The sequence below is a fragment of the Macaca nemestrina genome, chromosome 5, assembly GCF_043159975.1.
Source record: "Macaca nemestrina isolate mMacNem1 chromosome 5, mMacNem.hap1, whole genome shotgun sequence".
Taxonomy (NCBI): domain Eukaryota; kingdom Metazoa; phylum Chordata; class Mammalia; order Primates; family Cercopithecidae; genus Macaca; species Macaca nemestrina.
Genome location: NC_092129.1, coordinates 126,535,916 through 126,554,005, shown reverse-complemented (window position 1 = coordinate 126,554,005; position 18,090 = coordinate 126,535,916). Strand labels below are relative to the sequence as shown.

At 37.6% G+C, this 18,090-nt stretch overlaps 1 protein-coding gene across 1 annotated transcript in view; it reads right to left on the bottom strand.

Moving 5' to 3' along the window:
• LOC105479541 (collagen type XXI alpha 1 chain) overlaps positions 1-9,436 on the bottom strand; it is a 197,532-nt gene extending 188,096 nt beyond the window's left edge. The window contains exon 1 of the mRNA XM_071096926.1: positions 9,241-9,436. The gene's annotated coding sequence lies outside the window, so the exon portion shown is untranslated. The remainder of the gene's footprint in view (positions 1-9,240) is intronic.
• Between the last annotated feature and the right edge of the window lie 8,654 nt (positions 9,437-18,090).

Below are 18,090 nucleotides of genomic sequence, written 5' to 3'. Positions count from 1 at the left end.
AGAACATGGATCTGACAACATATTCCAATTATAAGCCTTCACATTACTGGATATGGAACAATCAACAACCTGCTCAAAGTACTCTACTATAAGCAGCAATTGATTAGGGCTGGGAGCCTTGTAATATGAGAACCAACCATGGCATCCAGAGAATCTAAGGGGAAACTGACCAACAAACTGAGTGCTCGAGGACAGGAATCATGTCATATTTAGGGCTGCATCCCTAGCACCTCGTCAAATCTTTGGAAAAAGCTGAATAAATATTTGTTGAATGGATAAATTAATGCATAGCTATACTGATACAGCAAATCTGGACTGCAGAAACATGAAGGCACCTGCTGAGGAGGCAGTGGATGCTGAAACTCAGAGCAGTCCTCTAAAAAAAAAAAAAAGCCTCCACAATCGCTAAATCCAGGAGCTCACCACAAACCACTTGCAGTTACCAGCAAGATCTGACGATACCCTTAATCTCACCCAACCACCACAGTGCCTGCAACTGTGCCATTATGGAAAAGGCTGACAGCCTCATGGACCCTAGAATCAACACCTACAGCCACAAAGCTTTAGCTCAAAAGCTTTTGTCAGAGCTGCCACTGCCCTGCCACCTTCAGCGGACACCTTTCTCCCACACTCTCACTTCCCTCTCCCAAGTACAAGGTGGATAATGGCTAAAATCTGGATTTGCATCTGCTCCAGGTCCTCAGTTATGTGAAGAATATTCTCACCTCAAGAAGCAACAAGCTTTCCAAAACAGAGAAATTCAAATATAAGTGTGAAAAAGCTTAGGAGAATATTACTTATGATAATAACTAATTTGAACTAACCTGAGTACTTTGTATCTGCCAGCCCTTATACTAAAGGTTTATGTGCATTGTTTTATTTAACCCTTCTGACCATACTATGAAGTAGGTCCTCTGAATACCCACTTGACAGATAGCAAATTAAGCTTTAAAAGGTCAAGCACCATGCACAAAGTCACACAAGTGATAAATGTCAGAGTCACAAGCATACAACACTCATAATCTTAGCTATTACTCTATATGGCCTCAATGTATTAGAGCATGTAACTTTTTTTGGCATTCACAAGGAGTAATAATATTTTCTACTTTTTAGAAATAATTATTTCATTCTCCCCAGATGTTGCCATCTCTATTTAGTGTCTGGTATTTAAAAGTACATCTGGTACAATATGTACTTTATGAATTATAGGAACATGAATTAATCACATTCTAACAATCATTATCTCTCACTTTTATGGGAATTTGAAATTATAATTCCAAATGTTTCCATATACAAAGCATGTATCTAAGTATTCATTTTTGCATTATAAAAATAATACATGTATTTAAAAATACACATGAGAAAACAAAAGAAAAGCATAAAAAAGTCTATCATCTCACAACCCAAACACAACTGTTAACATTTTGGGAAACATATAATTTAGAGCTCGAAAATATAATTTGATTACTCATATAAACATGATTTCCAACAAAAAGCCATAATTCAAATTTAAAATTTTTTTCAAGTGTTGGAAAGACCAATGAAAAAAATTTTTATATAGTTTCCACATAGAAGTCAAAGATAAATTTGTTTAGTCATCATGAAAAAGAATTTACAATTTGTTTGGAAGAAAAAGCTGTTATTATTCACCATTCACAGTAACATCCATCTTCAGTGAACATTCAAGTATGTTCCTTTGGTTTCAATGTGTCCCCTCCAAAATTTACATGATGCCAATGTAATTGTATTAAGGGGTGAGGCCTTTAGGAGGTGATTAGGCCATAAGGGCTCCTCCAATATGAAGGGATTAAAGCCTGATATGGTTTGCCTGTGTCCCACCCAAATCTCATCTTGAATTATAGATCCCATAATTCCAATGTGTTGTGAGAGGGACCTGGTGGGAGATCATTGAATCATGGGGATGATTTCCCCGATACTGTCCTCATGGTGGTGAATAAGCCTCACGAATCTGATGGTATTATAAGGGGAAAACCCTTCCACTTAGCTCTCATTTCCTCTGTCTGCCACCAGGCAAGATGTGTCATTTGCCTTCCACCATGATTATCAGGCCTCCCCAGCCACGGGGAACTGTGAAAAGCTATTATAAAAGAGGTTTCAGGCAGCTTTCAGCTGGCTTGCCCTTAGCCTTCCACCAGGTGAGGATGCAGTGTTTCTCTCCTCTGGAGGGTGCAGCCATGAGGCGCCACCCTGGAAGCAGCTTCCACCTGACAACACAACTGCCGGTGCCTTGATCTTAGATTCCAGACTCTAGAACTGTGAGGAAATGAATTTCTGTTCTTTATAAATTACCCAGTCTCAAGTATTTTGTTACAGCAGCATAAAATGAACTAAGATGTACCTCAATAGGAATCTTAGGAATAAATAAACTCTACGTTTCTCAGTAGACCGATTTCTTAAAGGATCCAACGACTTCATGTTGACTTAAACTCTATAAAAAGATGCTCTCAGATGCAACCCTTTAGATGTTCCATGGTGGCCTCTAATGGTTCCTTTAACTAAGAAAAACATACAAATAGCAAAATGAAAGAGAACTTTGCAAGCACTCTCCTTACTGTAGGCTTTTCTAAGCTTCCAGCATCTCAGTAAGTTGGTGGCAGGCTGGATGAGAAGCCAATTCCCGGTCCAGGGTCTTCTTGGTCTTTATTTAGTATTTGACACGTCAATATTAATATTATCTAAATAGTAGTATAGAAATGACACATAATTTAGATTATAGGTACCTATTATTCACACTTCACACTCACATGTTTGCTGTCGTCACACTCACATATTTGCTGTCGTTACAAAAATACAAGAGTTTGAATTAAGTTCCATGTGCCTCTGCTTCCATTAAGAGCTCTGCATCTTACTTTCCCCTTTCAACCCTGCTCCCTCCTCATTCCATAGGCACCCAAGTAGGAACTCTGCCCATTCCTATACCACTCTGCTTAAAACAATTATCATGTTGCTATGAACCGAAAGCTGCTCTCCCAAAAATCATGTGTGGAAGCCTCAACTCCCAACGTGGTGAGATTGGAAGACCAGGCCTTTGGGAGGTAATTAGATCACAAGAGTGGTGCCCTCAGGATGGGTAGGCCCTTATAAATAGACAGAGAGTTTGTTTTCCTTCTCTTCATCATGAGAAAAGAACAAAAAGATCACTCTCTGTAAGCCAGAAATAGAGGCCTTTCAAAAGCCAAATTGACCAGCACCTTAATCTTCGACTCCCTAGCCTCCAGAAACATGAGAAATAAATTTCTGTTGTTTAAGCCACCTGCTATATGGAATTTCATTTTAGCAGCCTGGGCTAACTAAGACACATATCATCCCTCTTCCCCAGTTGATATTTCTCTTTATGTCATTTCAAAACTTAGCCCAGTGTTGCTAGCTAACAAGGAACCTGAACAGGGAGAAAAAAGTAAAGGTACTGTAAAATGATCCAAAGGTAAACTGCCAAAGAGAACAGGTGATGATCAACAGGGAAACGGTGGAGAGCAGCCTGATTCTCAGCACCCTGGGTATTTACCTTCTCCACAATGCTTCTCTCTGGGATAATCTCTCCACTTGTTGCCAAGACATTACTGCAAACCACATTGAACACTTTCTAAAGATTAATAAACATTATGTCAAACAACAATCAAAAATGGTTTAAGAAATCCAGTGATACATCACACTATGCTTGTTGAGGTTTTTAAATTTAATTTAGAAGCATTTTTGCCTTCTACATTGTTCAAGGTATTTACAAAATATTATTTTTTAATAATAAATTAAAGGGAGTTTTTCATTTTTAAAAAAGAAACGGCAGATTGGCTATTAACAGACTATCTAAAACAGACCTTAGCAACTTTTTGTCTGAATCCCCTTTACCTAAGATAGCCAAGCACTTGGTAGACACTTAATAGCTATGTGATGAATGGCTGAACATTAACAAGGAATGTTCCTCCATGTTTTATCTTTAATATTCCATCTTCCGAATACTGCTGGAAAACACGTGCCTAGACACACCCTATAAGTGGAACCAAACTCTCTCTTCCTAATAAAGTTGCAAAATGCATATACAACAAGGTCTAAAAATGTTAAAGTATATTAATTTAGTATTTTAATAAGTTGTTACCATTGAATCACCTATGAATTTAAAGGTTCTCATAAAAATATAATACATAAGTTTTGAGTGCTTTTATTTACCCATCACATAATTAACGTAAAACACTAAAATTCCAAAGAATCTTTTTAAAAGAACTTTCTAAAAAGCTCAAACTTCACTAGAACATTTTACTTTGAATTTAAAAAAAAAAAAAAAAAAACTTTTTTCTTGGTCCTTAGTCTTTTCTTCTTGACACCAGTGAGTATACAAACAAACAGTTAAGAGGTAGCATAACACTGTAATCATGGCTAAATTGACCTAGATGAAAACAAGACAAGTCCAAACAAAAACTAAGCACTGAATCAAACACAAGCATCTGGCAGGATTCCCAGAAGGTCACTAAGCTTGGACTTCAGAAAACTGTCAATGTTTCCAGAAATTTTCAAAGATCTCTCTGAGTATTTCATGGGTAAAAACCAAAATGCCCAAGAAAAAACATGGAGAAAAAATTATATTGAATTATTTGAAGTGGCACAGGTGAAAAAATTATCCTTTTCACAACCGGTAACTTCAGATTTATTTTCTTAGCATTGTAAACATATTGCTTTCAATGCTCTTTAATTAAAGAAATATTTTAAGTAAATGTCCCTGAAATTTAACTGGGATAAGTGCAACAGGTATAACTACAGTATTCCAATGGTATTCTGTAAGCTGGATTATGTACCTCTTTGTCAACATTATCTGATTTTTCAGAATGCAAGACAGTTGAATGAAAAATGTACTAAGTAGAATACAAAAAATATGAATTGTTATCCAGTGCCACCACTAACTCTTCATGAGCCCTGAGAGTGACATATCCAAACCTGTTCCCTCATTTATATTAAGCAAATTCTAACATCCCTAACCATTCTAAAAATTCTATGAGTACATGAGAATCCTATGGAAATAGTTAGTGTGTAGATAAGTTCCAGGGACTCTCTTTATAAATGACATGATTACTCTTTTCACAATAAATTTCAAACATTCTAACACAGAACACGTCTAAAAAACTGTTCTCAGGTGATTCAAATGTCCAGTCAAGTTTGGGAACCAGTGGGTTAAAGCAGTCATTCCCTAGGTGTGGTCTCTGGCCAGCCATAGCAGTATCAATTGGAACCTTATAAAAATGTTGTTCTTTATATATTATTTTCTGAGAAACTTTAAGTACTTCACTTATTCTGAGACAAATTATCCCACTAAATAAAACAGAAAAATCATAAAATGAACACCACATTAATAACCCAAATTACTATTTCCTTTTAGGATCTCACTTTCAGAGGTGAAAACAGAAGAGAGAGCTCAGCTTAAAGCATTCATTAAGGCCCAAAGTAAAATAATAGCACTTACTATGAACCAGGCAGTTTTAAGAACTTTACATATGTTAACTCATTTACTCCTCACAACAGCCCTACTGAGGTAGGCTCTACTACCCCAATTTTACCAATGAGGAAACAGAAGCAAAAAGTGATTATGTAACTTGTCCAAGTTCAAACAACTAGACAGTAATGAGGTCAGGATTCAGGGCAAGGCAGTCTGTCTGCAGAGCACATTGTCTTTAACCAAGAGTCTATGCAGAAAGTTGAGGAATTTGGTCTCATGGTTCATTTTCTTCCTATGAGACTGGACCACTTACCAGAAATAAACGTTTCAACTTTGTTTCTCACAAGAATAGTAATGAAGCAAACTAAAGAATTACCATTGCATGCTGAGAAATATAATCCAACGATAATAAATACAAAATAAAAACACATATCCATTTCCTGTGATAGGTTTTACTCATAACAGTTTCAAGATTGACCTTAATAGTAAAACCATCCACTATGGAACAAAGAGGGGCCTGAAAATGAACCTAAATGAATGCCAGGTAACCCTCATCAAAATATTTCTAAGTGAGCCAGGTTATGTAAACCAAGCACAACTTCTTTATGATCATATCTGCTCTGGACCCTACGCCTATGAGAGGAGAATCATAAAGTCACTGTGGGGCATTGCGATATTGATCATTCCTAGTTGGCCATTCACTGCAAGCAGTGCTGCCACATCTGTCACTCTGAATTGCAACATCATAGACTCTCTTAGCTTTTCAGTTAAGTTATCCAGAACACATCATTTGATTACTGAGAGTCTGAATTTGCTCCCATATATCTCCATTTTTCCCATCAAGAGGTGTGCCTCTGACCTTTTTCATCCCCACAGCTACTCCTCTTTGCACAGTAAGTCAAATAGAAAACCCTAGTTATTATAAATTGTAATTACATTTAGTTTAATAACATTAAATTCTAATTCTAATCATTTTAATAACATTAAATTATAATTTTTAAAGTATTCTAATGAAGATCTGATTTCCTGGAGGACTTACATGCTTAGATGCTGGAACTTGCTTTATGTTTAGTCTTATAGAAGTCATATAAGATTGGTAATAGGCAGGTTACAACCTCCTGCATTTAAAGATGCCAGATGAGTCATAAAAGGCATTCTCAGTAATACACTATTCAACTTATCACTAAAATAAAAGAGAATAGAAATTAATCTCAAAGTACGGAATAATTTGGCATCTTTTTTGGCATTAATACCATAAATATTTTTCACTAGATCTACTTGGTCCTAAGAGGATAATAGAGATCAGTTCCAATCAAATAATGTGAAAGGAATTGATTGTACGCGTGTGTGACTTGAAGCATTTTGAAATTATTGCAGCTAAGAAAGAAAAGGACTCATTACCTCACCTACCCCTTTTGCCAGTTTAGGCTTGTCCATGCTCTGCGTCCACATTTTGCTTTCTCTTATATTTTCTTGAACAAACCATGATGTAACTGGATAGGGTTTCCTTTATTCTCTTGTTAAGAACCTACGAAACACCAGATAGTACTTCTAAACTAGCTCTCCTGAAGACTACACCATGCCACTTTTAGATGCTCTCTCATTATTTGGATTTCCTTTTATAAAGAAAAGTATTCTGAAGAACCAGATTTTATGGCTATTTAAATATGAATGTTAATACATTATAAAGGCTACCAGAAGATGAAATTCTTCACCGCAGTGACTAAAGAAAAACTAGGCTATTGATTTGAAGCTAATCTAAAACTTTTTTCCAGAAAGTTCCATAAAGTATGTAATAAAATTATAAGGATAATCTGAGGATGTCCATATAGCCACCTCCTAAGGGTGCAGTTGGTATTTAAATACAAAATCTAATCATGTATCAACACAGATATTATTTTAAGGTGTTTGAGGATTATGTGGTTTATGGTATGTATACATGAGTTTGTATTTTAAGCTAACAAATACTTAACTTACTATGCTAGGCACTTTGGAAGCATTATTTCATTTAACTCTGACAACAATGTGAATTATGAGGTAAGTGTACTAGTATGCCCCACATTTCACAGATGAGGAAAGTGAGGCTCGGAGAAGCTATGCAACTATCCAAGAGCACAGAGAAGCAGAAGAGCAGGTCTTGAACCCAGGTCTGCCTCAGACCAAAGTTCCTGTTCCTAAGCACTATCTAAATTTCCCCCAATTCTTTAAATGCAAGCTTAGTACCTAACCCTTAACAAGTCTATATACCTCAGTCACAAATTGGCACAGAGAAAAAGCAGTTTGGAAAATAAATGTTCTCTGTACAGAAAATCTTGGTAGAGTTAGCACTGTGTTCATTGCAGCACACATGTGCTGGGATTGGAGTCATGCCTATTCCAGATTTTCTTATCCAATGTCAGATTTCTAATCCATTTAAGCCCATTTGCAAAGTCATTCTATTTTTGTACTAATGGCTTAGAAACAGCTGGAACTATTTTAGCCAAAATTTTGAAATCTCAGATATCTATAAAAAGAAAAAAAAAATGGTCCACTTCAATAATCCAGAGGCCTGCAACACTGAATTCCCTTTGACTAAAGAGAATTGGCATGAATCCCTTAAACCCTCAACTGCTTTAGGAAAAGAAAAAATACTGCATATGAGTTCTGTAACCTGCACTGATGACAGTGATGATCCAGGAACATCTCATCAGGGGTCAAAGATTCCTGTTATTACAGCTGGAAGACTCATGTATATTTCTTCCTTGGCTTCATTTCAACTTTTAGAAAAGGAAAAATTCCTATTCTCTCCTAAAGCAAGTATTCAAATTCTACTGCTTAAAAATTATTCGGTGATGGTTAAGTCTCCCCTTTATAAGATCTTTTAAAGTGCCCAGTATGCTTTTTTTTAAAATATGGGCAAAACTCTACTAATAAATAACTACAGTTTTTCTGAAAAGTGGTCTGTTGCCTCCTCCCTTGGTGGAGGGAAATTTGCAGGTGTCTTCCCTGATTAAATAAGATCCAACCCAACAGTTTTCAAACTTCAGCAAGTACTAGCGTCACCTGGAGGGCTCATTAAAACACAGGTTTCTGGGCCCCAACCTCAGGTTTTAAGTTCAGTGGGTCTAGGGCGGAGCTAGAGCCCTAGATTTTGTTTGTATTTCTCAAAGTTACCAGGTGCTTGCGGCTGCTGGCCAGATGCCACACAGCGAATCACTGCCGTAGTTCGCTGCTTTCTATAGTCAACTGCACGTTGGAATCACCTGAGAAAAGTTTAAAATATGTTAATGCTCAAAGTCCCACCCCCAGAGATTCTGAGTGATTGGTCTGGGTTGCTGCTCAAGCATCGATTTTTTTTAAAGGTCCCGGAATAAGTCCATAATGCAGCAACCGTAAGGAACCTCTGGTCCACCCAACACAGCCCCAGACCCACAGCTCTGCGCGCTCAGCGCCACGTGTGGACGGATGCTGGAGACCCTACCAAGAAGCTAAAAGTAGAGGGTGGGGTTGAGCTCAGGGGAGTAAATCAACGCACGTTATCGTACTCAGAGGCCAAACACTCCAAGGCAGGAATCTGCACCCAGAGAACCTCCCAAGATTCATTAACATGAAGTAACTTTGCAAGACAAATCCTGACTTCTCAGCCTCCAGCCTGGGCGCGGAATTCACCGGACGCTTCACCAACTGCTTTGGCGCAGGGAGAAGACGGCACCCCCGGGAAACCCAAAATGCCAAATTGCAGCCACTGGAGGGCCAGCCCTGAGGCCCCCCGAGATGTCATTCTGGCAGCGAGAGGGGAGTAGGAGGTGTCTCCTTACCTGGCGCGGTATCCAGGCTCGGGGTTGCCGTCGCTGCCAGCTGAGCGTTGCACCAGGGGGACAGGTATGTTTCAGGCAGTGGCAAGCCCAACCCGAGCAAGACCTGAGCTGAAACGGATTGGCAGCCCTCCGCCCGGAGTCCGTTCTCCCTGCAGCGGCCAGTGCAGAGCGCAGAGGCTCAGAAACTCGCTCTCAGCCCCCTGGAGGCGGAGCCCGGGAGATAAGGTTCGCGGTCCCTACCCGCCCCCTTTCCTTGGCCGAGGACCAGAGGGTGGATTTTGGATCTGGATCTTGAAGGGCGAACTGCTAGTGTCGCCCTGGTGGAAACACTCAGTTCAAATCCTGCTAGCATCAGAAAATGCACGATTGAGGATTGAAAACGAGGGTGGAGGAGGACCAGGGAAGCGCGAGGAGAGAGGCAGAATAAGGGACTGCCAGGAAAGCAGGAAAGGCAACTCATTGAAAGGGCAAGCACCAAAGGAAGTAAACACGGGGAAAACCAGAGCATCGCCTGCACTGATCGAAGGAGGCCTGCCTCCCTCGCCCAAGGAGAACTCCCCTCTGGGGCATCAAGGTCCGTTTGCAGCGGACTGATGTTCCTTGCTTTTAACCAAAAGTAATAGCTGCTCCAAAACCTGAGGGAAGTTCACTTTCAAATGGCCAAGTGGGCAGTGACCTTTGAGGACTTAGCAATTACAAGGGAAGCCTCGGAATAAGGTGACAGCCTTATGACAAGACATAGATGCTGTCTGCTCTGCCCCTTTGAGTCCATTCTTCACAGAGCAGCCAGAAAGTTCTTTAACACTCATGTGCTTTCCCTATTACCTGTCACTCTTCTTTTCCACCCCCACCCCTCCTACCTCAACACAAACAAGACCTGTTTGCCCTTTCTTATACACACCAGTGTGTTCTCATCTCACTAGGCATTTCTTCTGCCTCCAAAACTTTGTCCCAGACCTTATCATAGTTGCCTGCTTCTGTCCATCAAGTTCTCCACTCAAATGACACTTTGAGTGAGTCCTTCCTGTACATCCCATCCAAATGGAATGCCCAGCCCCACTTTGGTTTCAACAGATCACTTATTGCTATCTGAATTTTTTTATATGTTTGTTGCTTGTGTGTTTCCTATCCAACTCAAGGTATGCTCTATGAGGGCAGGAAATTGGTCTTGTTCCCAGCTGTGTTGCCTGAGCCTAGAACAATACCTGGAATACACAAGGTGCTCAATAAATATTGGCTAAATGAATGTGTGAATTAATTTCTCCCCGTGGGAATAGGTTCACAAAGAAATGCCTTCTTCAATAACTAAATCTCACTCAATTCAGGTGTAATAGAAACATCTTTGAATTATCATTTCCTGAATTTCCTTATTCATTCATGTTGGATTCTACTGTTATGAAAATATGATAGGAGAACATTGCTTTGGATTTGGTAACATCTTATTAGATATGACACCAAAAGCAGAAGCAATTCAAGAAAAAGTTAGACTTCATCAAAATTTAAAATGTTGTGCTTCAAACCACACTATCTAGAAAGTAAACAGCCCACAGACTAAGAAAATATTTGCACACCATATATACAATTAGATTCTTGTGGCCAGATATATAAAAATCTTACAACTCAAGAGTAAAAAGACACTTTAAAAATGCACAAAATATTCAGACGTTTCTCCAAAGAAGATCTACTATGGCCAATAAGAACATGAATGAATGCTAAACATAATTAGCCACTGGGGAAATGAAAATTAAAACCACAAGCAGATACACTTTATATCACTAGGATGGCTAAAATAAGAAAGACAAACAATAAGTGTTAGGGAGGATGTGGAGAAATTGGAACACCCATGTATTCCTAGTGGGCTTGTAAAAATGATTCAGCCACTTTGGAAAACAGTTTGCCATTCTCTAAAATGTTCAATGTAGAGTTAACATATGACCTGACAAATTTATTCTTCAGTAGATAGCCAAGAAAATCAAAAATGTATATCCACATCAACACTTGTATATGAATATTCATAGGAAAGTTACTCATAAAGCCAAAGGTGGTAACAACCCAAATGTCTATCAGCAGATGAATGGATAAGAAAAGTGTGTTATATCCCTACAATGGAATATTATTCTGCCATAAAAAGGAATGAAACGCTACATGCTAAAGCATGGTTGAACCTAAGCATGTTAACTAAAGAAGCCAGTCACAAAAAAAAAAAAAAAAAGAAACACTTACTGTATGATTCCGTCAATATAAAATGTTCAGAATAAGCACATCCATTAGAATAAGCACATTAAATCAAAAAGCCTAATACACAATAACTGTATTCTATCTAAGAGGATATGACCTATGTATTCTAAGAAAATATAACAATCCCAGTTTCCAGACTTCTCTTAAAAGTGATATGTTCATTACAACAATTATTCTCTTAGCAACCTCTGATATTTCTTTAAGTGCTGCACAGGTCATGAATTCATAGCCCTACCCTGAAAATAACTGGGAAATATTTCAAATGCTCACTGCTGAACTATAGACCTTGGGCTGCTGTTTCTAGAAACATCACAGCCCAGAGGCCCATGATTTTACAGGAGTGATTGTAGTAGTCCTTGGTTTGGGTTCATATGATAACATCACTGGGACATTCAACCTGCCAGTGTCCACATGCACTGGTTTACACATGAAACTTTGAACCAATGGGGCCAGTTAGAGGTCTCTCCAGGACTTTGGAAGGAAAGAGAGTTAGTTGTTTTCTTAGATTGTGAACTCCAAGTACCATGTAAGCCTAGATCTTCCTAGGAGAGACACTGACTGAGAATGAAGCCAACACAGAGAAAAGTAGAACTCAAGAAAGACAGAAAACAAGCTACTGACATCATTAGAGTAGCTACATCCAGCCATTACTGAAACTAGGCCTACTTCTATATTTTTTCCTAGTGAGCCTTTTCTGTTTAAGCTCATTTGAATTGAGTCTCTGTTGCTCTCAACCAGAAGAACTCTAAACTGAACACCCAAACCCAATTCAGATACTGAAAGACTCTTAAGAAAACAGAAGGTCCATATAAAATCCTTTTGTATCTTAAATTCTGCTCAGACATTTTGCTTTAAATGTTAAATATCAATGCTTAAAAATGCTTAAAGAGCTTGGCCAAAATAATAACTATTTTAATAAGTTCTCTTAAAAGTCCAAAACCCCAAGGAAATTTAACTGATTCTAATTTGGTTGAGTAACCTGCAAGTCTTACTTCTGAAGGCATGTTCTTAGATCCAGATATAACACCCCAAATTGACAGGTAAAGATGAAAAAAAATCACAAATATACACTGAAGTGTAGTCACAGACTACTTGGAGATAATTCTTCTACTTTATCATCCTCAATTTCAGAGTCCCAAAATCTTCTGGCCAGGAGAACATTGAGTGAAATCATATTTTCTAGGGTTTAGCTCACATTTCTTATATTTTTATCTTAGGGCTGAAAGTCCAATTCAACTTTCCTCACATTAAACCATAAGTAAAAATAAGAAACTACTTTATTTCTAACTAGCTATAGAGATGATTTCCTATTAGGCCTCTTCTTACAGAAACTCTTCAAGAGATGATTCTTTGTGGTAACCCAGTGAAGAGGGAGGACAAGAGGTGGTTGGCCTCTGTGTTGAAATTGTTTATATACAAGCATCCTCAAAGCAGAGGGAAGATACATTATTTGTTAGTTAATTTATTTTGATTGAAATGTATCTAAAGTGAAAGCACACAGTAAGTACTGGTTTCCCCTTGAATTATGGTTAAACCTTGAAAATAGAGGTTTATCAATAAGGATTCTATAAACACTTGAATTCTTTACAGACATGGTTAGTAATAGGCTGGGATCAACAACAGAATTAAATTTCTATTAATTTTGAAGTTAACTTATGAGTATATATCAAAATAATTATTTATAAAGCTACCTTGGTTGGATGTGTATGAGCACGTGTAAAAAAATGGGAAATATTTGAGAATACTGAAGTAATTTGGTGTGTTTTTCTAAAAGCTATAAATATCCCAGCTCCTTAACTTTTCTTAAAGGCCTTAGAAAAGTTAAGGCCTCCTTAACTTCTCTTATTTTTATTACTCCAGCCATTCTCTTAGCAGTCCTCGATTTCTTCAAGTGCTGCAAAGGTCTCCAGCTAATTTTTCATGCAGAAAATCAGTGAAGACTACTTAAAGAAGACATCCCACAGTATGCTGCTTGCTTTAGAAAAGAAAAAGAATCCTGTACTATTTAGTTTCACAAATTCTCATTAATTATCCCTAGATTTTTACCTGATGTAAATGACGAGTTGATGGGTGCTGACGAGTTGATGGGAGCAGCACACCAACACGGCACAAGTATACACATGTAACAAACCTGCACATTGTGCACATGTACCCTAGAACTTAAAGTATAATAAAAAAATTATCCCTAGATTTTTTTTCTGTCATGATAAGCCATTTATGATCCAACTCACATTATTTTCTTCAGGTAAATGACTCAGCACTCATTCCTTTAAATTTCAGTTCTGTTTAATTTCAAATACTCTACTATACAGGTCACTTTGATTAGATTTAAGAGATATTTCATTATATGTCATATGAAAAATTAGGATGATGGATGAAATGATGTCTATGGCTCTTTCCAGCTCTAATTGCTATGGGGTCGGTCAAGTCATAATCATAATCATACATTACAAGCTGCATTTTTTATTTCTCATGTTCTATAAGCCATAGGTAATTGAATAAATGGTCTTCTAAATTCATACCTTTCTTTTTCAATTCTGGGTATAAAATCTTTTTTTCCTAACCTTATAGAGTGATCATTGTTGTTAAGAGGGTGTGTGTGTATGTGAGTGTGTGTGTTTAGTGTTTGTATGGATTTTGCCTCAGTCTAATTGCATAGAGCCACCTGCCTGCATTACATCCTGTTGTAAGGAACAGAGAGGGAAATATCTCCTTCCTGCTCTGCCAACGATTTCTCTGGCTACAAGCATACTTAGGAAGCCTTATTAGCAGCAATGGGTGGGCATGAATGCCTTGGCTCTCTGTGCATCGTATTTACAAGGATGCCAAGTTATTAAAACAGAGCAGTCCCTCTGCTGTGGCAGAGTCATATTCTGGATCCTGTATATCTGGAAGACGTGGCTTCACCCTCAATGCTTCTAAAAGCTCATGTCTGATAAGCTTTTGGGGGCTGAATCCAAGAAAGCCACAATGTACCTGGTAAGGTCCAAAAGGAACCCATCCCTGCTTCTCACCACAGCTGCTGTCTGAGAGGAGGGGACGGCACAGGATGGGCTCCATAGGGTTCTTCTAAACTTGAACCGCAACAATTCTAGGAGGTCTGCTTGACTTCACTGGAAGAAAGGCCCTCACCCAAGGTTCTCAGTGATTGCTGAAGTCTAAGGATGTAAGAGGATACTTCCAGAGTCTCCCTATGAATTATTCTGATGTTTTCCTAAGGAGAAGTTAAGAAGCTTTTGAACAGTTTTAGTTGAGACTTTAGACCATCAAATAGTTGCTGAACAAAGAAATAAGGTTCTCTCAGATGACAACGAGGTTAAAGACCAGGCTAAAATTACTAAAGTCAATTCAATGGTCTCATAACACTTAGCTCCAGCTGCTCTCACTGTGTTCTTTACAAACCTGGAAAACTTAATCTGAAGATGATCTTATAGGGCTTCTGATGTGACACCTTTATTTCTGGTGGATATAAGGTTATGAACAGAGATGAAAAATACTCATCTCATAAACAACACTGTGTTTTCCTTTCAAATCCTAACAGAATGTATCTTAATTCCAGCATTTTCATTCTAGGTGAAAATTTGTTTTGTGACAGTTTCTTACTTTTTAAAAAAGTTCCCCATGGATGGAAAAAAAAATTGAATTCGCATCAAATTAGATTGTTGAAAACTTGATAAGCAAATACTCAAAATCAGCATAACTTACGTGCAGTATCGAAAGTAAAGCTTCCAAAAAGAAGCGAGTCAAAGCTGTACTCTATACAATATAGCTCACATTAAAAAGGGTAAAATATAGACTGAAGATTTTGAAGCCTAATTATCTGTTCTCTCACTTCTCTGGCCAAATAATATTTTTTTTAAAAAAAAAGGGTTATGAGGCCCCTTTCATGGTCACTGCTAAACTCTTCGCAGTCCCACATGTAAGTGAAACTAACATGTTCAATGTTAGTTGAACAATGCTTCATTGTTCAAGAGGCCAATAAATTTATCAGTTAAAGGAGAAATGAGCATGGGCAGGTTCAGTTAGAATTTGTCCATAATCAATCATTCAAAATATAAGTAAATTCATGTCATTGCACAGAGGAGCTCTAAATTTAAATTTATACAAAATCAGATACAGACTCTGATGAATCTTATATTTTCCATAATATAAAGAAAGATTTCTCCATTAAACACTGATTTACAATGTCTGGGGAGTAAGCAAGTTCTATGAGATCTCACAACACGATATGTCAAAAGCAGAAGCTGAATAAATGTAGGGCTGTGTTGAAAAAAGAGATAAAAATCATAAAGCATGTGAATCTTATTCCCCCAGAAAATTCCCCCTACTAGCAAGTTTGGACATGATTAACACTTTGTTTCATTATTGAACTTAAAATAGTTTAAGGCAGGGTACTATGGAGCTTATTTTGCCAAAGGAAAATGTTTGTAGCTCTCATATGGTTCTAGTGAGAGTATAACTTAGTTTGAGCTTTTTGGAAATAAATTTGGCATTATGCAGCAGGAGCCTTAAAATATTCATACCCTTTAACAAAGCAATTCTGTTTTTAGGAAAATATCCAATAGAACAATCAGAAAAGTAGGTAAATATTTGTATACAAGATATAACTATATTAACACACAAATAGGATATTAATACATTCTTTATAATGGGCAAGAAAAAATGAAGAAAGAAACCCAGAAGCACCCAGATTGTGGATAGGTTAAATCAGGGGTTAGCAACCATTTTCTGTAAAGACCCAAATAATAAATATTGTAGGCTATGCTGTCAATTTTACAATCACTACTCTGTCAATGTTCTGTGAAAGCAGCCACAGAAAATAGTAAATAAGTGGATATCACCATATTCCAATAAAACTTTATTAATGAACAGTGAAATTTAAATTCATGTAATTTTCAAATATCATAAAATATGTATTTAATTTTTTTCAACAATTTAAAAATGTAAAAACCATTTTTAGCTTATGGGCTTTACAAAAACAGGTGGCAGGTCAGATTTGTCAACCCCTGCATTAAATTATAGTGTTATCATTAAAATTTATGTTTATTATTTCATCAGTCAGAAATTATACAATGAGAGAGAGGAAAACTAGAAGATAATACACAGGTATTTATGGATTGAGATTATGGATAATATGGGTAATTTTTCTTTTATTCTTTATGTTTCATATTCTTGAAGTTTTTTACAATAAGTACCTCTTATTTTGTGATAAAAATGATATTCATAAGGGGTGCCTTTTTGACAAAAAATATTCATTTCTTTCTCATTCTTTAAACATTACTCAGAAATTTTGGACTTTCTGAAATTCTTGACAACATTCACAATGTATTTTTAGCAATAACTTTTAAACAACACCATTTTTTTAAGCAGTAGCTAATTATTTATTTTCAGGAGTACATCCTTCTTAAAATTAAATACTTAGATTTTAGCCCTAAAGTCAGAGTCTGCCCTGTGCTCTTTTTTGAGGTACCCTTCAGCCTCTGCCCAGCTACTTAGCAAATGCATACTGCCAAGCTCCCCTGAAATTGCACTAAAACTCCTCCAACTACTCCACTCTACCTGCATCCAGTGGAGGACCTCAAATGCATCCCTCTAACCTTAGGTGCTCACCAGTCAAAGCCCACACACATGTACTCTATTACAAGGGAAGCCCGGGATAAGGTGACAGCCTTAAGACAAGATAAAGATGCTGTCTGCTCTGCCCCTCTAACCTTAAGTGCTCACCAGTCAAAGCCCACACACATGCGCTCTATTTGCGCATCTCTAGAGCTGTTACTAGCTCACAGGTAACATGCTACCTGTCACTTGTTGAGTCAGTGCTGGCAAGTTTTTAACTGATAATGGCTCACTTTGTAGGACCTCCAGAAATATTTTTATATTTATTTTAAAGAAGCTTTGGAATCTTCATATCTTAACTCAGTTGAATAATTAGCTGATAGGCAATTTTCAGGCATCCAAGCCAGCATTTCTCAAATGTGTTTCACAAACATGTGTCCTATGAAATATTTCAAGAAAAAAAAAACAGATCTGTATTCGGATTATTTCGAGAGCTGCTGCATACAATATCTCATCTCCTAAGGTTTACAATTCATTATTAACATATTAAGGGCTCTGCAAAATCCAAAACTAAAAATACCCATTTAACTTTTATTCCTTGTATCCCAAACTTATTTGCACCCCCGCTTTGTTTTAACAGGAACACATAGACATTCAGGAGAAGCAGTGTTCTCAAGGAACTCTTGGAGATACCCTGACTTGGTCAGTAGAAGAAATGATCTGGGAAGGGGAGAATAGAATAACGAGTTCTAGCATCCCTCAAAGCATTCTGCATTGGATTGTGGTGGTCGCAGACAGTGAGACAGAACCATCCTGGCCTGGAGTTTACTGCATTCCCCCATTGCTTCTTCAATGCTGCCATTTGCATTTCTACTTAGACTACTGAGTGCCTTCCACTCCCTCCATCTCCATTTGTTGCTTTTCCTTCCATTCATCTCTCTGACTCCATACCACTGGCGCTGTCATTCTACTACATTCCCATCATTGCTGAGTGCTCACTCACTAATTATGTATTTAAATTTGAATTAAAAGCATCATAGCTTCCCTTGGCTGCTT